This window comes from Bos javanicus, chromosome 8 (assembly GCF_032452875.1).
Source record: "Bos javanicus breed banteng chromosome 8, ARS-OSU_banteng_1.0, whole genome shotgun sequence".
Classification (NCBI taxonomy): domain Eukaryota; kingdom Metazoa; phylum Chordata; class Mammalia; order Artiodactyla; family Bovidae; genus Bos; species Bos javanicus.
The window spans coordinates 108,588,290-108,613,660 of record NC_083875.1 but is presented as its reverse complement, the minus strand read 5'-3'; positions in this window follow the sequence as shown (position 1 = coordinate 108,613,660).

Here is a 25,371-nt window from a genome sequence, read left to right as displayed (position 1 = left end):
ACTTTCCTTTGTGTGTGTGTTTAGTTGCTCAGTCGGGTCTGACTCTTTGCAACCCCCTGACTGTAGCCCACCAGGCTTCTCAGTTCATGGAATTTTTTCAAGCAAGAATATTGGAGTGGGTGGCCATTTCCTACTCCCGGGGATTTTCCTAACCCAGTGATGGAACCTGCATCTCTTGCATCCCCTACATTGGCAAGCCGATTCTTTACCACTGAGCCACAGGCGAAGCCCCTTACCTGTTTAACTATGTGAGCAAACAAAGTTATCCACTGATGACGAGTTGGGTCTGTACCTGTCAGAGTGAAATAGAAGTTGGCAATCATCCCAGAAATGTCTTTGAAGACCATCAGCCTAAAAAAAGTAGACCCTTAAAATTTTACTTAAGTAATTTGTGCAAGATAAGATTTTTACTCACATGATTTAAGCCTTTGCAACCCACTTAAGAAGGCATTTCCCCTGTTCTTTAGTTTTCTGTGTATTATATAAGAGGCTCTCTTCTGTGAGGGCTATCTCAGACTACTTCTTGAGACTGTCAGTCTTTAATGACTTGAAACTAGGCAGATGTGGACAAGTTCAGTCATTTCTCCAAGGTTTCAGAAGATGTTCCTAGACTCCAGGATGAGAATGCAACCGCAGGCATGCATGTTCAGTTACTCGGTCATGTCCGACTCTTTGAGACCCCATGGACTGTAGCCCACCAGGCTCCTCTGTCCATGGGGTTTCCTAGGCAAGAATACTGGAGTGGGTTGCCATTTCCTTCTCCAGGGTATCTTCCCAACCTAGGGATCAAACCTGCGTCTCCTGCATCTCCTGCATTGGCAGGCAGATTCTTCACCACTGAGCTACCTGGGAAGCCCTCCTTAGATTACTCACTTTCAAGGCTGCTAGAAAAATCTTCATTCCATTTTGCATCTCCTTGCTTCTGCCATTGTTCCCTGTTGTTGAATACTTTAAAAACAAAATCTACTAATTGAGAAGCATTCAATTCAAATATACCATTTAATTTCTATAAATTTTTAATCTCTGGAGTGTTTTGCCTGATGAAGGTCATATTTATCATCCTTATGTTCTCAGGGGGCTTCCTTTTTGGCTCAGACAGCAAAGAATCTGCCTGCAATGCAGAAGACCTGGGTTTGATCCGTGGGTCAGGAAGGTCCACTGGAGAAGGCAATGGCAACCCACTCTGGTATTCTTGCCAGGAGAATCCCATGGACGGAGGAGCCTGGTAGGCTACACTCCATTGGGTCACTAAGAGTCGGACACAACTGAGCGACTTCACTTTCACTTTTCACTTGCATGCATTGGAGAAGGAAATGGCAACCCACTCCAGTGTTCTTGCCTGGATAATCCCAGGGACAGAGGAGCCTGTTGGGCTGCCGTCTATGGGGTTGCACAGAGTCAGACATGACTGACATGACTTACCAGTAATAAGCAACGTCTATAAACTTGATAAATCATTTCTAGAAACTCTGATGGATCCTCAATTGGCTTTTGATTTTATCTCCTGAATTTTGTTTAAGATCTTTTGTCTAGAAACACTATTTGTTTTCTTCTCTGACGTCTGGGCCATAAGGTCCTCTGACTCCTTTTTATCCTGATACAATAGCATAATGGCTTCTGCATATGAAATGTCATCTCTTTTCCAACCTCACCTCCCTCCAAAGTGACGAGAATTCCCTGTAGTTAATACTGATACACAGGAAAAGCATCTGGCCTTATCCACTCCTCATTATTCTGAAGAGTGACAGTGTCCAAGGATTGAAAAAAAAAAAAGACTCCACTGGACATTGACATGCCATGAAGGGCTTTTAGTAGCTAATAGTTTAAAGGAAGAGGAAAGGGAATAAGGAAAATCATAATAATATTGGTTCATGTGTTTGGGGAGAATAAAAATGGTTTAAATTATTAAAATGTCAAGTTGTCAGGACAGAGACAAACTCAAGCCTGGAGCTGAATCCCTCTGAGGCCCTCACCCAGAGTGTGGAGAACACAGAAGGGAGGGGGAAGGGAGGAAGCTTTAAAATTCAAATTCTGCCTCTCCTGCCTGTGCCTTTCTCTCATCATGCCCCAAGAGTCTGGTAGCCAGTCTGTCTCTTTGAGTCATGGGTGTATTTACTTATTCTGAGAGCAGTCCTTGGGGAGAAGAACTACATAAGACAGGAAGCATGTTCTGGAAGAGAAGAGGCAAGGAAGACATCACGGCAGAGAAGAATGTTAGAAAGAAAAGAAGTGCTGTTTCTTTAGGTTGGGGTTCAGGACATGCCGCTCCAAAGTTACACTCTCACAGTACACATCTTAAAATGCACTTTGAAAACTTTGGAACCGAAAACCTTCCACAGCTGGAGGGTTATTAAGGGCCACAAAGCATTCAGTACTATGAGCTATATATATATATATATATATGTGTGTGTGTGTGTGTGTGTGTGTGTGTACATATATATATGTGTATATATACATATATATCAGATCAGATCAGATCAGTCACTCAGTCATGTCCAACTCTTTGCGACTCCATGAATCGCAGCATGCCAGGCCTCCCTGTCCATCACCAACTCCCGGAGTTCACTCAGACTCACCTCCATCGAGTCAGTGATGCCATCCAGCCATCTCATCCCCTGTCATCCCCTTCTCCTCCTGCCCCCAATCCCTCCCAGCATCAGAGTCTTTTCCAATGAGTCAACTCTTCCCATGAGGTGGCCGAAGTACTGGAGTTTCAGCTTTAGCATCATTCCCTCCAAAGAAATCCCAGGGCTGATCTCCTTCAGAATGGACTGGTTGGATCTCCTTGCAGTCCAAGGGACTCTCAAGAGTCTTCTCCAACACCACAGTTCAAAAGCATCAATTCTTCGGCTCTCAGCCTTCTTCACAGTCCAACTCTCACATCCATACATGACCACAGGAAAGACCATAGCCTTGACTAGACGAACGTTTGTTGGCAAAGTAATGTCTCTGCTTTTGAATATGCTATCTAGGTTGGTCATAACTTTCCTTCCAAGGAGTAAGTGTCTTTTAATTTCATGGCTGCATTCACCATCTGCAGTGACTTTGGAGCCCAGAAAAATAAAGTCTGACACTGTTTCCACTCTTTCCCCATCTATTTCTCATGAAGTGGTGGGACCGGATGCCATGATCTTCGTTTTCTGAATGTTGAGCTTTAAGCCAACTTTTTCATTCTCCACTTTCACTTTCATCAAGAGGCTTTTTAGTTCCTCTTTACTTTCTGCCATAAGGGTGGTGTCATCTGCATATCTGAGGTTATTGATATTTCTTCCGGCAATCTTGATTCCAGTTTGTGCTTCTTCCAGTCCAGCGTTTCTCATGATGTACTCTGCATATAAGTTAAATAAACAGGGTGACAATATACAGCCTTGATGAACTCCTTTTTCTATTTGGAACCAGTCTGTTGTTCCATGTCCAGTTCTAACTGTTGCTTCCTGACCTGCATACAAATTTCTCAAGAGGCAGATCAGGTAGTCTGGTATTACCATCTCTTTCAGAATTTTCCACAGTTTATTGTGATCCACACAGTCAAAGGCTTTGGCTTAGTCAATGAAGCAGAAATAGATGTTTTTCTGGAACTCTCTTGCTTTTTCTATGATCCAGCAGATGTTGGCAATTTGATCTCTTATTCCTCTGCCTTTTCTAAAACCAGCTTGAACATCAGGAAGCTCATGGTTCACATATTGCTGAAGCCTGGCTTGGAGAATTTTGAGCATCACTTTACTAGCGTGTGAGATGAGTGCAATTGTGCAGTAGTTTGAGCATTCTTTGGCATTGCCTTTCTTTGGGATTGGAATGAAAACTGACCTTTTCCAGTCCTGTGGCCAATGCTGAGTTTTCCAAATTTGCTGGCATATTGAGTGCAGCACTTTCACAGCATCATCTTTCAGGATTTGGAATAGCTCAACTGGAATTCCATGACCTCCACTAGCTTTGTTCATAGTGATGCTTTCTAAGGCCCACTTGACTTCACATTCCAGGATGTCTGGCTCTAGGTGAGTGATCACACCATCATGATTATCTGGGTCGTGAAGATCTTTTTTGTACAGTTCTTCTGTGTATTCTTGCCACCTCTTCTTAATATCTTCTGCTTCTGTTAGGTCCATACCATTTCTGTCCTTTATTGAGCCCATCTTTGCATGAAATGTTCCTTTGGTATCTCTGATTTTCTTGAACAGATCCCTAGTCTTTTCCATTCTGTTGTTTTCCTCTATTTCTTTGCATTGATCGCTGAAAAAGGCTTTCTTATCTCTTCTTGCTATTCTTTGGAACTCTGCATTCAGATGTTTATATCTTTTCTTTTCTCCTTTGCTTTTTGCTTCTCTTCTTTTCACAGCTATTTGTAAGGCCTCCCCAGACAGCCATTTTGCTTTTTTGCATTTCTTTTCTATGGGAATGGTCTTGATCCCTGTCATGTGTATGTATGTGTATTTATATATATATACATATATATATATATATATATATATATATATATATATATATATATATTCATCTGGTGGCTTAGTTGGTAAAGAATCTATCTGCAGTGCAGGAGACCTGCTTCTGATCCCTGGGTTGGGAAGGTACTGTGGAGAAGGAAATGGCAACCCACTCCTGTATTCTTGCCTGGAGAGTCCCATTGACAGAGGAGTCTGGTGGGCTATAATCCATAGGGTCACAAGAGTCAGACATGATTTAGTGACTAAACCACCATACTTATTCACATATATATATAATATGTGCAGATAGATGGATACCTAGATTGTTATTGTCCAGTTGCTCAGTCCCGTCCAACTCTTTGCAACCCCATGGACTGCAGCATGCCAGGCTTCCCTGTCCTTCACCATCTCCCAGAGTTTGCTCAAAGATAGATATTCATATACTGATATATTGCATAATAGTAGTTAGCAAGATTAGGGAAGAATTTTTTTTTGGTTTTGGCCATGCCCCGATGCAGGTGGAATCTTAGTTCTAGAACAAGAGGCTGAGACCGTGCCCCCTGCATTGGGATTATGGGATCAAGCACTGGCCTGCCAGGGAAGCTCCGAGAAAACCCTAACCACCAATCTGTGACCGTGACAGCCTCCCCACCACAAGTGTTTGTGATTCCGAAAATGTTTCCTATGTGTTGGGAGATGGGATATATGCATATCTGGAGAATCATCTTGAGAATTTTTGAAAACCCTTCTCCCTTCCAAAAAAAACAAGAGAGAGAGAACGCAGAGGAAAAGCAATTTGATTTTTAGCAAGACACCAAGTTTGTGGTGATGTGGTCTTTGACCATCGCTTAAAACCTACTATGAACGATCCATTCTCTAATTCTTGTCAGTGTTTTCCCTCTTGGAATGACCTCTCCTCTCTTATTTGCCTGACCAATTGCTCCACACAAAATGAAGGAATGAATGAGCAAAGCAGTTTATGTTGTGAAATTATTTTCCATAGTTTGAGTATCATGCTTCAAGTGACTCACCAAAACAGTGTGCTCATGTCTGCTTAGCTGCTTCAGTCGTGTCTGACTCTTTGTGACCCCCTGGACTGTAGCCTGCCAAGCTCTCTGTCCATGGAATTATCCTGGTGACAATACTGGAGTGGGTTGCCATTTCCTCCTCCAGGGGATCTTCCCAACCCAGGGATTGACCCTGCATCCCCTGTGGCTCCTGCATTTGGCAGGGGCATTCTTTACCACTGAGCCACCAAGGAAGCCCACCAATAACAACATATAAACTAATTATCTGGCATTATAGTTTGGGTTTCTTTTTTTAACTTGACAAAGCTGTTTCAAAAAAGAAAGCACATCTCTTGGGTGTTTTTTATTTTATATGGAATATTCCCTCATATTAACATAGGAAACATATGGGAACATCTCATTGTATATGAACATCCATTCAACACATGAACGTTAAGTCTTGAAGCTGACATAAGTGTTAGTGAGTTTATGTCTGTGGGTCTGATGTTCTATATTTCTCTTCACAGTTTTCATAGAAATATATTTGCACCAGGATAATCAGATCATCTCCCTTTTTATTCTTTGGCTGTTTGCGGCATGTCGCTTTTCATCCTTGTGGTATCACTTGTTGGTGGAAATGTAATTACCTGTCTTGTATTATTGTCAAAATGCAGTCACAAAAGTTTCATCAAACTGCAGCCTCAACTACTGCCGTTTTAACACAAGAATAATTTTTTTGACTAGAAGTGGTTGGCTCTCTTTTTAGTTTATTTGTATTTTTCTGGCTTCATTGAGATACAGTTGACACACAACATTGTGTAAGTTTAAAGTGTACAATATAATGATTTGATATATGTATATATTAGGCAACGATGAGCACAATGAGTTTAATTAACATATCCATCAACTCAAGCATTTATGGTTTTCTTGGTTCGTGTGTGGTGAGAACTTTTAAGATCTAGTCTGCTGGCAACTTTTAATTATACAATACAGTGCTGTTAACTATGGCTACTAGTTTGAACATAACATTCTCGGAATGTATTCGTCTTGTAACTGAAGTTTATACCCTTTGACTTTTGGTAATAGTCGCCCTTTAACCCCTCCCCCTTAGACACCTGCACCGGGAAACCGCCAACCTGCTCTACGTTTTTGTGAGTTTTTTTTTTTCCTTATATTTTTTTCAGATTCTACAATTAAGTGAGATCATATTGGATTTGTCTTTTTCTGACTTATTTTACTTGGCATAATACCCTTGAGGTTCACTCACGTTATTATAAACAGAAGGATTTCCTTTTTTGTGACTGAATAATATCCCATTGTATGTATTTTATATGCATGCAATGGAGATTCTAGATAATACACTGTTTTCTCAATTTTGTCTAGTTGTCTGTGTGTTCTTGTAGTTCCCTGAACTTCCTTAAAGGAACTACTCTCAATTCGCTGTCAGTTCCTGGATCTCCATTCTTTAGCACCACTTACGGGGCATCATTAGTTTCCTTTTGTGGCACCGAGTTTACCTGAGTCTTCATGATCTTTAATTCACTGCACTGCTGATCTGTGCATCCAAGTAACCGGTCTCTTTTTCCAGACTTTACAGGTTTGCCTCAGCAGGGAAACACCTTTAACCGTCAGCTCAACTTGAAGCACTGCACAGACAGTCCTCTGTAGGGTAAACCTTGTAATAGCATGTAGTTTTATAAATTGTATAAGGCCTTCATTTTAGGACTGATACTTCTGTGTATCAGTCTTAAAAGCCCCCGCTTAATTATCTGTCCTTCCCAGCCACATTTAGAAAATCTTAATCCCTTGGCCTCAGGGCACATGACACCAATCACATTCCTGCCTATATATCGAGATTTGGATGTCTATCACACAGTTCAACCACATGGTTTAATCTAACAGTTCTCAACTCCTTTTCAAAAATATGTACCTGACAGAAGATACTCACACGCAGGACCCACTTCTTAGGTGCATCCAGGGTGATGAAGAAGCCCTACAGATAACTAAGTAATACTTATTTCTATTAATACAAGAAATCTCATCTGAAGGCAGATGAAAGTGAGTGGAACAATCACAGAGATCATTCTGCATCTGATATGATGTATATTTGCAGATAGAGAGGTAAGCAGCCTGTTCACAACCATAGTAATTTAACTATTATCCGTGCATTTGGCTGGAGAAGGCAATGGCAACCCACTCCAGTACTCTTGCCTGGAAAATCCCATGGGGGAAGGAACCTGGTAGGCTGCAGTCCATGGGGTCTCGAAGAGTTGGACACGACTGAGCGACTTCACTTTCGCTTTTCACTTGCATGCACTGGAGAAGGAAATGGCAACACACTCCAGTGTTCTTGCTGGGGGAATCCCAGGGATGGGGGAGCCTAGTGGGCTGCCGTCTATGGGGTCGCACAGAGTCGGACACGACTGAAGCAACTTAGCAGCAGCAACAGCAGCAGCAGCATGCATTTGGCAGATATATTTAAATTCTTCCTAGTCCAAACATGTGAAACATTTTTGCATTATTTCCAAACAAATACAACCACCACGACCTCCTTTTTGACACCTACATTTACATGAAGTTTACTCCCTCATAGGAATAAGGAAACCTGAAAAAAAAAAAAAAAAACAAACTTAATAGCACCATGTTTTGTTCACAGACTGTGGTGATAAAGGTTCAGAATATTATATAAGCACCAAGCAGGTTTTCTACTTTAATGAGGATTTAGACAAAGTGGAGCAGACTATTTGGGAAAGATAACATCTATTTTGAAAACTTAGGGAAGAATGGGAACTAAGCAAGTCTGAAGGCGGGGTGAAAAATGAAAGTGGGATATTCCAGAGACAGGGAAAATTGTGCAAAAGACAGAAGTAAAAAAAATAATGTATGCAATGGACTGAAGCTAACTTTGCATGACCAAGGGCTTCCCTCCTGGCTCAGATGGTAAAGAAACTGCCTGCAGTGCAAGAGACTCAGATTCAATCCCTGGATCAGGAAGTTACCCTGGAGATGGGAATGGCAGCCCACTCCAGTATTCTTGCTGGAGAATTCCATGGATTTCTCCATGGAACTGAGGAACCTGGCAGGCTACAGTCCATGAGATCAGCAAGAGTGACTCAGAGCACAACTCAGAGCACAACTGAGTGACCAACACGTTCACTTTTACTTTGCATGATCAGTTCAGAATAACATGAGCTGGACCACAGCTCAGAAATGCCACACACTATCTGAACTGGCTGCCTAATTGTGTCTTCTGACCTCAGGAATGCCATTTAAGTTAATCAATGCTTATTGGAAACTAACCATTGGAAGGTGTTGGGCTTGGTTTTCAGGTGCAGAATATTGCCTGCAGTCTATCAGGAGGAGACAAGTGGAAAAAAAAAAAAAAAGACTAGCCATAATTCTTATGTCTTACACAGAAGGCAATGAAATAGAAATTCATTAAGAATAGACCAGGAGAAACAGAAAAGGGCAGGGAAGGAGTAAGAGATCTAGAGAGTTAAAAACAGAAAAGATAAATCAAGTGATAGAGACAAGGAAAGGTGAGAGAGAATATTACTTTTAAAAAGAGACCTGGAGTGATGTCACCATAGGTGGCAACACAGGTTGTTCCTGACTTTGGTTCCCCTCATAAGAAAGGCAGCTAGCAACTATCCATAGACAAAGACACCACTGTGAAAATCTCAGAATCTTGGAGTTAGTTTGTAGCATCTCCTGAACCACAGAGACTGAGAAGAACCACATTAGAAAGGTAAGAGCAACAACTACACTCTGATCATATTGCCCCTTCCCCAGATGGGGAAGCATATTCATATTTAATTGATTTAAAAAAATTATTCAGTCTATTCTACTGGACTCTGGAGGTAAGGTTCAAATGCACAATTGAAAAGGATGAGTAGTTGAGCAATTTCATTCTAAATTTGTTTATGGATAGTTGAATGATTACACTTTGCTCTGCTCCTATAAGACTCTTGATGGATTAAGGCCAAGGGCACATAATGTTTACTTGCAATGGGAGAGAAAAAAGAAAAATGATGGAGACAAAAGGAACAAAATTAACTTATTGAGAGAATGATATAAACCATTACACTTTGGGGGTCTTGCATATCTCTTCTGTTTAAACTTTATGGCAGACCTATAAAATTAGTTTATTATTCTTGTTTTATAGTAAAGAATAAAGAAAGGCGAGTTTCAGGGGCTTGGGGAAGGTGGTGCAGATGAGCTGATGGAGAATGGCAAACTGAGAGATAGCATGAGGGAGGTGGAGGGGAAAATAAATTTAAAAAGGAGGGTATTGAAAACAAAATTTTCATGCAAATAGACACCAGGACATGAATTGCTGCAAAATAAAATATAGATAGCTATAAGAGAGGATTCCAGTGATTAAAGTATCTGAAGTATATTTCAAAAGCTCCATTCCTTGACTACATGGATAACATGCAGTCAAAAATCAATTTTGCATAAATTAGGGTATGGATTGCAAATTGGCTGTCCACTTGCTGAATCCAGACCACTGTGGCCTACATATTTGTCTAAAAGCTTAGACATTTCAACTAAAACTTCAGTTATTGGCTGTTTTTGGAGACACAGCAGTAATGGCCCCATTTCCATAGGGCAGCAATCCCTTGGAAGAGTACATTTGCTCCCTTAGAGGGGGCAAGTACTGTCTTATTTGTTAACATCTTTGCTTAACTTGAATAATTGTGTATGTTATGTGGGTGACTCCTAAGAGATTCAGAGTCTGTAAACATTGGCTTTAAAATACACCTCTCAGGAATTAGAAGGCTATTTGAATACCCGTCCATCACAGGCTATAATGGATATTGAATGGGGGAGGTAAAGATGATTAAAATGCATGATTCTCTCATGAAATCAGAGTCCAGCAGGATAGATGGAATAATCTTTAAAAAAATGAAATATGAAAATACTACACTAAAATTTAGTAGGAAGTACTGCAGAACCACGGATAAAAGAGAAATTAGTCTTCCTTTTAGAGAAGAAGGAAAATATTCAACAATAAAGTAGTATTTGAACTGGTAAAGAAGGAACAGGGATTTAAAAGTTGTAGATTTGAAAGACATCCAGGGAGAAAATTGCAAACATAAGACATATATACAAATATATAGTATATATAGGAAAATATATGGCATAGGTATCATATATAGGTGTCAAAAAACAGTATGTTGAGGAGAAAATGGTAATTGAACATGGCTATACTATTCAGTAAAAATTGAGGAGAAGCAATAATAATAAATAAGTCAATAAATGAATTTAAAACAAAGACTTCATAGGCCCTTAAAGCTCATACTAAGTTATTTAGAGATTATTCGATAAGCAGTGGCAGCCACTGGAAGAATTTGGGGGGATTTAATTGATTTAAACAATGTATTGAAAGGATTTAAGTTTTGGAACTGAGACATAGACAAGAAGCAGTCACTTGTCTGCCAAGGTTGGCAATGATTAAGACAGAGAATGTAGATTTAACAGGCATTCTTCAATTAATTTAACATGGGTTGATTCAATGTAATATTAATCAATTCAATATAGCATGTATCAATCATATCATATCATATGTGTCAGGAACCTTGGTGGATACTGGTATTAGAATTTTGAATAATCCCATTCTATCTCTCTCACCATGTGGCTGAGATTCTAGTACAAACCCCAGTAGAATCTATGGAAACAGGTGAGACTGAGAAATGAGACAGGCAAACAGAGACGCTTTCTTAAAAAAATTTAAATACTATCAAGGTCCTTTTAGACACTCTAAAACCATACCTCTCTCTAACCGCATTCTTCTCCCAACTGAATCTAAGATAAAATTAATGAAATACTGCATGTTTGGTTTAATGGTCCCAAGATTGATGGAAAATACAATCTCAAATGTGCCCTGTCATTAGACCCAGAAATTTTGTTCAATTCAATTTTCCTGCTACAGTTTTTCTTGCTCCCAATTTTTAGATCCAAATAGAATAGAAAGACATGTGAATATGAGGGGTATATATATGTGTGTGTATATATATATATATGATTATATGTATGATTGTCACAGTAATTTTGCCTTTATGTTGTATTTCATTGTCTAGTCTTATAATAGCATAATGTTTTTCAAAAACTGATGCCTTAGTTCAGAGAGCGTTGCTTTGCTGTGTTTTCGGAACTCTTTGCTGTTTATAGGCAAGCAATGTATAGAGGGAAAAAGAAGAGAAAACAGAGTTTTAATTTTTCATCAGTGTTTACTTTTTGACCTGCATTTTCTTGTTTGTTCACCAGACACATGTCTCAAATTCCTGTTTTTCTGGTGTCTTCCTTGCTACTTCTTTGTTCTTGGAAGAAAAATTTTAGGGAAATGAGGACTGGATATGTGGGATGAAAGCTTCTATTTTTTCAGCAAATTCTAATGCTTTTTTCACCCAGAGCTTTGTGAACGGAAAATAACAGAAATGGTAGTGACTCATTATCACCTGGGTGTCAGGCAGGATCGGGTTTCAGAAGCCCCAAATACTTTCAATCACATGATCCCAGCAAACTGCTTGTAATGTGCAGAGTGCAGTTGCCTCAGATGAGTTGAAGGAAGGAGTTAGATGGTCTATAAGGCAGCTTTGGGTTCATGTGTAACAATAACTTGAGAGTTATATGGCATATGGTTACACCCCTTTGCCAAAAAGGATAAAAAATCCCCAAGCCATTGTTTAAACAGGAAGATCCTCCTCTCCAAAAGACATTGTAAAGAAATCATTACCTGGTTACCTAGGTTAAAATGATTACTTATCCCTACATTATACTAATAAACTCTTCTTTTAAAATGTACATATCTTGGGAATCATTGGCAGGGGACATTAGCAATTCTCTCTTTAATTGTTTTTTTTTTTTTTAGGATTGGTACTGTAAAGTGTCAGTCAGTTCAGTTCAGTGGCTCAGTCATGTCCGACTCTTTGCAACCCCATGAATCGCAGCACGCCAGGCCTCCCTGTCCATCACCAACTCCCAGAGTTCACTCCCCAACTCCATAACTTTCTATGGCTCTGTTTTCTAGTTTGTAAAATGAAATTAATGATAGTATTCGTTGTGAAGATTGAGTGGATTAATTCATGAAAAATGTCCAGACCAGTGTCACATATGTGTTGACAGGGGAGCCTGGTTGGCTGCCGTCTACGGGGTCACAGCGTTGGACACAACTGAAGTGACTTAGCAGCAGCAGCAGAATAGCTAGCATCCAAAATGTCAACAGAAAGGGCCAATGCCGTATAATCCATCAGAGGTGCGTGGTAGAGAGTGGTGGTCAGTAATGGTTTGTAGGCTGGGAGATAAATCCATTGATGGTCAAACAGGAGTCTGAAAGGTGATTCTTGAGAAGGGTAGAGACTGGATAGAGTAAATAAAAGGAATTCAAATAATAGTGAATGAAATTAGAAATACCAGCCTTTCAGTGTTGTTGTTGTTCAGTTGCTAGGGCTACAACTCTTTGCAACCCCATGTGCCGGGAGCCGGCATATTGCATATTGAGTGCATATTGCATATTGAGTGCAGCACTTTTCAGGATCTGGAATAGCTCAACTGGAATTCTATCACTGCCGGTAGCCAGCGTGAGGAACTCCGCCCATGACAAAGGTCATGAGGAAGGAGGCTCGGCATACGCAAAGGCGGGATCGAGCTTCAGGAGTCCCCCTGGAAATTCTCGAGCATATACCCCCAAAACCAGAGTCTGCCTACTTTCTGCTTTGTGCTTTCACCTACACCTCTGACTTTACGGGGGGCTGTCCCCCACTACCTCTCTGAAAAAAGAGTTGGCTTACAGCTCCAGTTAATAATTCCTGGGTGTGACAGTGTTTAACCTACAAACTCCTTTGGAAATCCTCTAGCCTGCCTGAATAGGTTTTTCTGGCCTCATGTGATTGTTCGGAGCCTCCCAACTGTGAGAGGCAGGAGATGTCCTAAACTGTCTAAACACAGATTCTTTTGAGTAGTTAAAAGATTGATTAGAAATTGTATTGGTGAAGGGATTTTCACTTGTTGGGCCAATGTTTGCTGCTAAGTTTCCATATCCCTTACCTGCTGTGTCCCTGGCAGTGTATTGGTTAATATAATTGGTGTAAATAGTAGCTTTAATGTTTGTAACCTGGGACCCTTGAGTTAATTCTTTTTCTTGTTATAGCCCACCACACCTTTGCGCTGTAGGAATGCAACTTTATCTAATGCTTTTGGAGGGTGGCTCCTGACCAATCACCTTTAGAGAAAAATAAGTTTTCTGAAGAAAAGGTCTTAAAATGTTAACAGGCCTCCGGGCCAGAAGATGATGCAAATCACCTAAGCTTTTGCATATGATAAGTTTGCAGGAAGAAAGCCTGGCTTGCTGCCTGACTCTACCCCTTCCCCCATTATCCTCTATGCATAACTTAAGGTATAAAAACTACTTTGGAAAATAAAGTACGGGCCTTGTTCACCGAAACTTGGTCTCACCATGTCGTTCTTTCTCTTACCTTCTGGCTGAATTATTCAGCCTCTTTTCTCCACTGAATTTCCTCACTGAGCTATCCTTTTTTCAGCCTCTTTTCTTCACTGAATTTTCCTACTGAGCTATCCTCATTCTATTACTCTTTATATCCTTAATTAACGTTTAATTAAGCAATTGTTTCCTGATCTTCGCCTACGCCGTCTCTCCTTCGAATACCCTGGATCAGCCGGGGCTGGTCCCCGGCAGGTGGCGCCCGAAACAGGGACTTTCGAAGGTAAGCTCCCCAAAGCAATCAGAGCCATCAGCCCTATTGCTCCCCGTTCTCGGAACAACTGGGTGACCAGCCCTCTTGTTCCCCCACGGAGCAGTTTGGGTGACCAGCCCTACTGCTCCTCCCTTGGAACAGTTCGGGCCATCAGCCTACTGTTCCTCCCCCGGAACAATCTGGGTCACCAGCCCTATTGTTCTTCCAGTGTTCGGGACGGCTAGGACCCCACTCAAGGGTGCCGCGGACCCCCCTGTAGGATAGACAGGGCGAGAGGAGTGGGAAGTGTTGAAAGTGTTAAAGAGTTAGACTTAGAGAAAGAAAACGGTTTCTAGAGTTAAAAGGCCAAAGAAAAGCCTGATCTTTTAAAAGCTAAAAGCTTTATCTTCTATTATACTTAATTTTCTGACATGGGTAACACTGAAACTAAGAATGGCAACTCTTTATACAAGTAATCTTGAAACTGTTAAAGAGGCTACTGTTAATTTAGATACTTGGGTGAAGGTAAAAAAAACAACTAAAAACTTATCCTATAAATATGATTAAAAATGTTCTGGACCCTCGTCATGAGGCCGTGGGATAGTCTATGGGAGAGGCTATAGCGGTGGATGGTAGTGGGTCTCCACCTTCTGCGCAGATCATATTTTCTGCCATTGACGAAGAAAAGGAGGGAGACTGTGCTCTACCTCCGGAGGAAGGAGAGGGCTTACAGGACGCTGCGGCCGGGCGCCCTGGCAAGCCCCCTCCCCCTCTACACAAACCTTTAAAAATTTATCCAACAATTTCTGATTTAAGGCGACTACTCCACCTCCGCTTGCACCTCCCAGGGCCTAAAAATTCCCCAGTTTACATCCAAAGTCTCCCAGAGCATTGCCTAAAGCTGAAAAAGATAAAAAAGATTTCTTTTAAACAAAGGAGCTTTTAAAAAATACACAATATGCAGAGCCTGCTCCTTGAAGAAAACCCCCTCAGGGGGGCCTCACCCAAGCAAAAAAAAAAGAAAAAGAAAAAGAAAAAGAAAAAAAAAAAAGTGAAAAAGAAAAAAGGAAAGAAAATAGAGAAAGATCTAAAGATAGAGAAAAAGCTAAAGAGTGAAAAGGAGGAAAAGAGAAGGAAGGAATCAGAGAATGCAGCAAGATTGAGAAAGGAAGAAAGGAAGTTAGAAAAAGAGATACAGAGAGAAAGAGAGGGAGAAAAAAAAAAGAGAGAGAAAGAGGGTAAAGGGAAAGAAACGAAGGAAAGAGAAGGGTAGCGAAAAATGAAGGGGGAGAAAAAAGTGAGAAAAGCAGGAAGAGAGGAAGAGAGAGACTGTAAGAGACGCTGTGACCAGGTGCCCTGGCGAGCTCCCCCTCCCCCCCACCCCCCCTGCGCAAACCTTAAAAAAAAAAAAAAAAACTTAACGACCACTTTCTGATTTAAGGCCATTGCTGCCGCCTCCGTTTGCGCCTTCCAGGGCCCAAGAGTTCCCCACTTTGCCCCCAAAGCCTCTCAAAGTGTTGCCTAAGCCTGAGGAAGATAAAAAGTTTTTGAACAGTGGAGATTTTAAAACAGACTGCGTGCACAATATGCAGTGCTCCTTGGAGAAAACCCCCTCAGGGGGGTCTCACCCAGGCTAAGAAAAAAGCGGACAGTAAAGGGATTTAGCAACAATATTAACCCCTGATCTGATTCCAATGGGAGTGGCTGGCCCCCTGCCTGAGGGCATTGTAGGACTTGTGCTAGGGTGTAGCTCGCTTTCCTTTCAAGAAATTTTGGTGGTGTATGGTGTGGTAGATTCTGATTATATTGGAGAAATTATAGTTTTGATCTCGCCGCTTACCAAAACTGTGCAAATTAATAAAGGTCAAAGAATAACACAGTTTTTGCTTTTACCTTATCAGGCAGGAAAAAACTTGACTTCTCAAGCTAAGAGCCACAGAGCGTTTAGATCTAGTGATCCAGCCTTTTGGGTGCAGGAAATTACAGCTCCAAGGCCTTTAAAAGATCTTTTAATTCAAGAAAATAAAATGTCAGGGCTATTAGACACAGGAACAGACGTCTCTTAACATTGCTGGGAAAGACTGACCCAGCTCCTGGCCAACACATACTACTGAAAATGAGTTGAGATTAGAGCAACTGGTATGCGGGGTGGGAATGCTGTAGAGAAAAAGGTGAGGGAGAGTTTAAAACCTTCAAGAGTAGTGAGTTCCCCATTGCTGGAAGTATTCAAGCAAATATTAGATGGTTGCTTGTCATCTAAAAAGCTATAGACCAGATTTAGGTTACAAAACGATAACTGGAGAAGCTTATTAAGATGTTGTGCAACACCTGTTTACTTGCTTCTCATATTTAGGTCGGCCAAAAGTTTTAAAAAACTGATAATGCCCCTTTGAAGCTGTGGAGAGATTGTTTACTAACTTTAAATGATTTCCAAAAATTATTAGGGGACATTAATTGGATATGCCCACATTTAAAACTGACTACTGCAGATTTAAAGCCTTTGTTTAATTGCTTAAAAAGCGACCCTAATTCCAGTTCTAAGTTGACTAATGAGACAGAGTTGGCTCTTGTTAAAGTAGATGAGACTTTAAATGATCAGTTAATTAGGATTAATATTACCAAAAGATGAAATTAAACTATTCTTGCCATAAAACACACCTACAGGGTGATTGTGACAAAAAGGCCCATTGGTTCCATCTACCAGTGACCCCAAGAAAAATAGTTTTATCTTATCCCAGCTTGGTGGCACAATTAATTATAAAAGGAGGAAAAAAGAAGTGTGGAACTTTTTAGAAAAAAAAAGTAGCAAATATAGTAATTCCATTCAATAAGGATCAACTGCAAGCCTTTTACAAAGTAGTGATGATTGGCAAGTTGCCCTGATAGATCTCAGGGGTCAAATTTTGTTTCATTTGCCCTCAAGCCCCCACAGTAGTTAAAAGTTCAAAAATGTTAGATTGGCAGTTTGAGGATACCTGTGGAACTTTCCAACCGTATGTAGTTCCTATGCTCCCCTTTACCCTATGGGGGAGGGACGTGCTGTCTCAAATAGGAGATACTCAGAGAAGGGTTTTCTCAATTTTAGTTATCAACAGGTGGTACAATTAACAATACTTTATATATTGTTATAAATACGTAATATAAATATATTTGCCTAACTACAGTTTGCCTAATTAGGTATGGGTACAAATAAAACATAATAAAGGTATACCTAATTCTATTTATAGATCTATACTTACTTAATTTGTATATAAATCAATATATGTATTATATATATACTGTATAATTAAATGTATATTGCAGTAATATAATGTGTGTGGCTGATATTAATTAGTATGGATTGATGTGCTGTGATGATATATGTTCTGTATGCTGTATAATTATATATGTGTGACATGTATTATTACAGTACATTGGTTTGTGTTGGTTGGTATTGGCTGTGTGCGTGTTGTATTGCTGTAATATATATGAATTGATATATTAATTATAAGATTAGTTCAAGTATATTGATTTATATATATTGTATATCATGAAGTTTATACTTGTTGCCATATATAAATACATTTTGCATTTAGGTATATCTGTATATCAAAATGAGATAAGAAGGTTATACATTTATTATTTAAATTTATACGGAGACCTAAACTAAACATTAGACCTAAATTAACATATCTCTAAATTTATGTTGTTAAAATGTAAATTCTAAAAAATTTTAAAAATTAAATTGACAACTGCTTGATAATTCCTTTGCAATAAAACCCCCATAGGTGTAATTGGGGTGGCCAGACAAAAAATTGGTTTTATAGCAAAACAGCCCCCTAGAGTGGGTCCATCTTCCCGCTCAAACTAAAACAGTAGTGGCTTCTTATCCAGGATTGATAGCTACTTTGATATTAAAGGAAAAAAGTGGAGCATTAAATTATTTGGTAAAGAGCCATCAGAAATTGTAATTCCATATAATAAGGAACAACTTGATGCTCTTCTAATGTTTGAAAATTGGCAGATTGCTATAGGAAACTATTTTGGTCAAAATTTTTGCATCATTTACCTTCACATGTTTTGCTAAATTTTATATCCAGACATCCAGTTATTTTTCCTGTCAGATGTAAACAATCTCCTATTCCAAATGCTCAGATAGTTTTTACTGACGGGTCAGCAAACGGTAAAGCCTCCATAGTTACTAAAAATCACCAAAAGGTTTTAGAAACACAAGAAACTTCAGCTCAAAGCGCTAAAATAACAGCAGTCATAGAGGCTTTTCCTATGTTTGCAGATGAGGAATCTAACCTTTATTCTGATTCTCAGTATATTGTCAGGTTGTTTCCACATATTAAAACTGCGGTTTTGTCTGAAAATAAAACTACCATATTTAATTTGTTAACTAAATTACAGCAACAAATTTGGAAAAGAAATAAAATATTTTTCATTGGACACATTCGGGCTCATTCCAGATTGCCCGGCCCTTAAAATGCCTTTAATGATTTGGCTGACTTGTTAACCTGAAATACAGTGGCTACTGTGATTGAGGAGGCCAGAGCCTCTCACTTACTTTATCATCAATATGCTACTGCCTTAAGATATCAATTCCAAATTCCCAGAGAGGCTGCTCGAGAGATTGTGTGTTCTTGCTTACACTGCCCCACTGTTTATAATAGTCTACCTATGGGAGTTAATACTCGCGGTCTCAAACCCAACGTACTCTGGCAAATGGATGTAACTCATGTCTCTTCATTTGGAAAACTCCTTTGTTCTTTAACTGTAGACACCTTTTCTCATGTTATTATTGCAGCTGCTCGTACAGGGGAAGCAATTAAAGATGTGATACAACATCTCTTTACTTGTTTTTCATATTTGAGTCTGCTAAAAGCTCTGAAAACTGACAATGCTCCTGCATCTAAGTCTTCTCAGGAATTTTGTATAAAGTTTCAAATTAAACATAATACAGGCATCCCTTATAATCCCCAGGGACAAGCCATTGTGGAAAGAGCACATCAAACATTAAAAATCCAAATTCAAAAACTAAAAGAAGGGGAGTTTAAGTATAGCTGTCCCCATCAAATCTTGCAACATGCTCTTTTTGTAATAAATATTTGCTCTTTTCGTAATAAATATTCTAAATACTGATCTGGCTGGAACTACTGCAATGCTTCGTCATTGGTGCCTGGAGCAATTAAATGCAAAACCGTTAGTCAAATGGAAGGACCTTCTCTCAGGACAATGGAAGGATCCTGACCCCTTATTAACTAGCGGTGGAGAATGTGCTTGTATTTTTCCACAAGATGCAGATTCTCCAATTTAGATCCAAGACAGGTTGATTCGCCATGTTGCAGACCCCCAGACATCCAGTTCCCCCATTGCTTCGATCACAAAAGAGAAGCCCGCCAGAAGGGGAGGCAAGATAAACATTGAGATCCTGGCACGACCGATGGGGCTGCTGCAGCGCGAACTCCAACCAGAAAATAATTCTACTTACTCTGTTTTGGCTTGTCTACCCTCTCCTTATGTTTTTCTCTTTACCAATGATTCTGGAAAACTTAATGTACATGTGACTTTCACTGGTGGACCCAATGTAGTGACTTGTGAACAATGCATGCTCTCATCTTGTTTAAACCCTCAATATAATGTTTGCTCCTTTATAGTGTTACAATGTCCACCTTATCTTATGATGTAACCACTTATTGATATGTTAACTATAGTCTTGCTATGTTACAACAACTACAAGATTTAATGTGATCACGACGATTTGTGGGCTTTACTTATTTTAGGAATATCAGCTTTAATAGCAGCAATTACTTCTGTTACTGTGGCAGCAATATCATTGACTCAACAAGTGCATACTGCCCAATATGTTGATACCATGTCTAAAAATGTTTCTTTAACCCTAGCAACACAGAAAGTTATAGATAGAAAATTGGAGATGAGAGTAGAGGCCTTAGAAGAGGCAATAATGCATATTGGGACTGAGTTACAGGCTTTAAAAGTGAAGATGGCTCTGTCTTGCCACGCTGATTACCGGTGGATATGCGTGACATCTTTAAAGGTAAACGAGACAGATTATGAATGGGAAAAAATCAAAAATCATATCTCAGGTGTTTGGAACAGCTCTGACATTGGCCTGGACTTAGGGAAACTTCATAATCAAATACAGACCCTGGAACACTCTCAACTGGATTTTACCACCGCTGGAGCAGCTAATGACTTTTTTCACACCTTCTCTAACTTTACTTCTGGAAAAAAACATTCTGTCTAATATCTTTAGTTCTAGTTTTGCTTCTCATAATCATTCTTCCTTGTATTGTCAGGATTCTTCGGCAGAACATTCAAAAGCTCGCGACTGAGCTGCATCTGGCTGTTTTAAGAAATAAAAAGGGGGAGATGCCGGGAGCCGGCATATTGCATATTGAGTGCATATTGCATATTGAGTGCAGCACTTTTCAGGATCTGGAATAGCTCAACTGGAATTCTATCACTGCCGGTAGCCAGCGTGAGGAACTCCGCCCATGACAAAGGTCATGAGGAAGGAGGCTCGGCATACGCAAAGGCGGGATCGAGCTTCAGGAGTCCCCCTGGAAATTCTCGAGCATATACCCCCAAAACCAGAGTCTGCCTACTTTCTGCTTTGTGCTTTCACCTACACCTCTGACTTTACGGGGGGCTGTCCCCCACTACCTCTCTGAAAAAAGAGTTGGCTTACAGCTCCAGTTAATAATTCCTGGGTGTGACAGTGTTTAACCTACAAACTCCTTTGGAAATCCTCTAGCCTGCCTGAATAGGTTTTTCTGGCCTCATGTGATTGTTCGGAGCCTCCCAACTGTGAGAGGCAGGAGATGTCCTAAACTGTCTAAACACAGATTCTTTTGAGTAGTTAAAAGATTGATTAGAAATTGTATTGGTGAAGGGATTTTCACTTGTTGGGCCAATGTTTGCTGCTAAGTTTCCATATCCCTTACCTGCTGTGTCCCTGGCAGTGTATTGGTTAATATAATTGGTGTAAATAGTAGCTTTAATGTTTGTAACCTGGGACCCTTGAGTTAATTCTTTTTCTTGTTATAGCCCACCACACCTTTGCGCTGTAGGAATGCAACTTTATCTAATGCTTTTGGAGGGTGGCTCCTGACCAATCACCTTTAGAGAAAAATAAGTTTTCTGAAGAAAAGGTCTTAAAATGTTAACAGGCCTCCGGGCCAGAAGATGATGCAAATCACCTAAGCTTTTGCATATGATAAGTTTGCAGGAAGAAAGCCTGGCTTGCTGCCTGACTCTACCCCTTCCCCCATTATCCTCTATGCATAACTTAAGGTATAAAAACTACTTTGGAAAATAAAGTACGGGCCTTGTTCACCGAAACTTGGTCTCACCATGTCGTTCTTTCTCTTACCTTCTGGCTGAATTATTCAGCCTCTTTTCTCCACTGAATTTCCTCACTGAGCTATCCTTTTTTCAGCCTCTTTTCTTCACTGAATTTTCCTACTGAGCTATCCTCATTCTATTACTCTTTATATCCTTAATTAACGTTTAATTAAGCAATTGTTTCCTGATCTTCGCCTACGCCGTCTCTCCTTCGAATACCCTGGATCAGCCGGGGCTGGTCCCCGGCACCCATGGACTGTATCACATAGCACATCAGACTTCTCTGTCTTCCACTATCTTCCAGAGTTTGCTCAAACTCATGTCCATTGAGTTGGCAATGCTATGTAAACATCTCATCCTCTGCCGTCCCCTTCTCCATCAATCCAGATAGCCACTACCAGGGAGCGTGGCCAGATGATCTAAGATGATCCAACAATGGCTGGATGATCTGAGAGTCCTTTAAAGTTTCGCTGGGAGAATGTCTGTCTGCTCTAATTTAAAATGCTTGCCTGCTCAGAGTCTATGTCTTCTCTGAGATCATTTTTAAAGTTATTCTTTTCTGTCGTGCATACACCTGACTACTTCAGACAATGTGAATCCTTTTTTTTTTCTTTTTAAATTTTCAAAGCATACCCAGTAGAATAAAACTCAGTAAACATACCAGTTATCATGTCTTTTGTGCAAATGTCTCCTGCGATGAAGAAGATATAATCTGAGAATTGGATTTGGGTAGGCTGTATATTGTCACCCTGTTTATTTAACTTCTATGCAGAATACATCATGAGAAACGCTGGGCTGAAAGAAGCACAAGATGGAATCAAGATTGCCGGGAGAAATATCAATAACCTGAGATATGCAGATGACACCACCGTTATGACAAAAAGTGAAGAGGAACTAAAAGCCTCTTGATGAAAGTGAAAGTGGAGAGTGAAAAAGTTGGCTTAAAGCTCAACATTCAGAAAATGAAGATCATGGCATCTGGTCCCATCACTTCATGGGAAATAGATGGGGAAACAGTGGAAACAGTGCCAGACGTGAGTCTGAGTGAACTCTGGGAGTTGGTGATGGACAGGGAGGCCTGGTGTGCTGCGATTCATGGGGTCGCAGAGTCGGACACGACTGAGCGACTGAACTGAACTGAACTGAACTGAAAATCACTGCAGATGGTGATTACAGCCACAAAATTAAAAGACACTTACTCCTTGGAAGAAAAGTTATGACCAACCTAGATAGAATATTAAAAAGCAGAGACATTACTTTGCCAACAAAGGTCCATCTAGTCAAGGCTATGGTTTTTCCAGTGGTCATGTATGGATGTGAGAGTTGGACTGTGAAGAAAGCTGAGTGCTGAAGAATTGATGCTTTTGAACTGTGGAGTTGGAGAAGACTCCTGAGAGTCCCTTGGACTGCAAGGAGATCCAACCAGTCCATTCTGAAGGAGATCAGCCCTGGGATTTCTTTGGAAGGACTGATGCTAAAGCTGAAACTTCAGTACTTTGGCCACCTCATGCAAAGAGTTGACTCATTGGAAAAGATTCTGATGCTGGGAGGGATTGGGGGCAGGAGGAGAAGGGGACGACAGAGGATGAGATGGCTGGATGGCATTACTGACTCAATGGATGTGAGTCTCAGTGAACTCCTGGAGCTGGTGATGGACAGGGAGGCCTGGCGTGCTGCAATTCATGGGGTTGCAAAGAGTTGGACACGACTGAGTGACTGAACTGAACTGACGTATTTATCAGCATGATACATAAATCTTAAGGAATTGGGCCATGTACTCTAACTGGTAAATTCAAGAGCTTTGGTTTAAATCCAGATATCTGGCACAAAAATCCATCCTGCCTTTTAAAATACACCTGTAGTATTTGCAAAAGCTGCCTGAAAATTAGAATAAACCTGGGTGTTGTTAGTGAGAAACGTAAACTCTTGATTTGAACCTGGTGAGTCAGAATTTTTGTAGACAGACCTCATTATCTACTTTGTGAACAGACACCTCCACATAGCTCTTATTAAGAAAGAGGTTTGGAGATAGTGGAGGAAGGGGTGGATAAAGAAAGAATGAACATCATTCATTCATTGAAAGGGACCTAGACATGCCGAATATATCTGCCTCCATTTCCAAATAAGCACATTGTGCAAATCAAATATGCTTAAATAATGATAAAACAGAATATACCATTCCAAAACACAGAGTGAGTCACAGAAATCACAGAAACCATATCTACCAGACAGTCTTGGGAGGCTAAACACTCAGCAGACTTTGGGGGTTTCCTGGATCTCTGTGATGTGATCAGCCAATTCCAGGTGACACTGCTTCTCTCCAGAGAGGTACAAGGATTTGAACATTGGGGCTACAACTGCAATAATGATTCCAGAGAAAAGAATAAGCATATGTATCCCAAGATAGTTTCCCAAGCTGATGATGGGGGTTGAAGGGAAGAGAGAAAGTCATTTTCAGGCCAGTAAGCCCCACTGCACAGCCGCTGTGAGCTGTGTGACTCACTGAGCACATTTCAAGGAATAGCTGTCATGTGTCACTAACTGATTCTCACTGCAGATGGGCTCCAGGGTACTCAGGATCTATTTTGGGGAGGCCACAAGCAGCGAAAGCCTGCTGGTGCCACTGTAAGAAAATCTCAGTCACCCTTGAAAATATGGGAAAACAAACCGTTAAATCCAAGCACATTTTCCTCTTGTTATGATTCACAGTGCCTGTGTTTCTTCTTCTCCATTCCCCATTCCCACTGTCTCTTCTCTGTGCTCCCTTCTTAGGTAACACCATCAATTTTTAATTCTCTTTTAAGTCTGTGGACAAAGCGTGTAACTTGGAGTTTTCCATATAAGCAGAAAGAAAAGAAGAAAGCAAGCGTTAGTGTACATACTGTAGGTTTTTGGCAGTCCAGTGGCATAAATCCTTCCAGGTGCAGTTATTTCTCCTTTTTTTCCACTTTTCAGCTGGATGTTGATACCCAGGGCTACCTTGGAAACCTTTTACTGAAGTTGGCAAATCCTTCCATAGCCATGGTCCTAATCACAGGCAAAATAATGACATCTATGTCCTCTCCCTTCAAAGACTTGATGTCCTAATCCCTGGAGTCTGTGAATATGTTACCTTCTATGGCAAATGGACTTCACAGATTTGCTCAGATTGAGGATCTTGAGATGGACAGATGCTCCTGGATTATCTGAGTGAGCCCAGGTTGATGACAAGGATTCTTACAGGAAGGAGGAGAGTCAAGAGTGTAAGAAGGAGATATGACTACAGAAACTGAGGTTGGAATGAGTGACACAGGTTCATGAGCTGAGGGACTCAGACAACCTCTAGAAACTAGCAAAGGCAAGAACACAGACTATTATTGCTCAGCGCCTTCAGAAGGAATGCAGCCCTGTGGACTTATTTCAGGCATATGGCCTCCAGAATATATAAGAGGGCAGATGAACGTTGTTTTAAGATCCTAAGTTCTGGTAATTTGTTAGAGCAGCAACAGGAAACCAATTCAGCACCAAGAACTAAGAATACTCACATTGGATCATCATGTGAATAAGAAGTAAACTTGTTCTGTGTTAATTCACTGGAATGTTGTTGTACGCTTTTAAGAGTGAGTCATGTGTAAATATTATGGACTCTAGACATTAGACTTCATGATATCCTGAGAAGTTAAGGGTTTACCAAATTGGGTATTACTCAGTCTGGCTCCATTCTTCTGCACCTTGATCCTCTGTTTTCTTCCCACTTTCTCAAAGCTTCAAGTTCAATTTATTTTTGTGTCCTCTTCCAACGCCTTTTGTGACTATGCCAGGTTAGAATAAGTTTTGCCACAGTCTTTAAACAGTCATGTACTCTTTCTATGCAAAATAAAGTGGATAAATATGGTAAAACAAATGGAGCATCTCAAC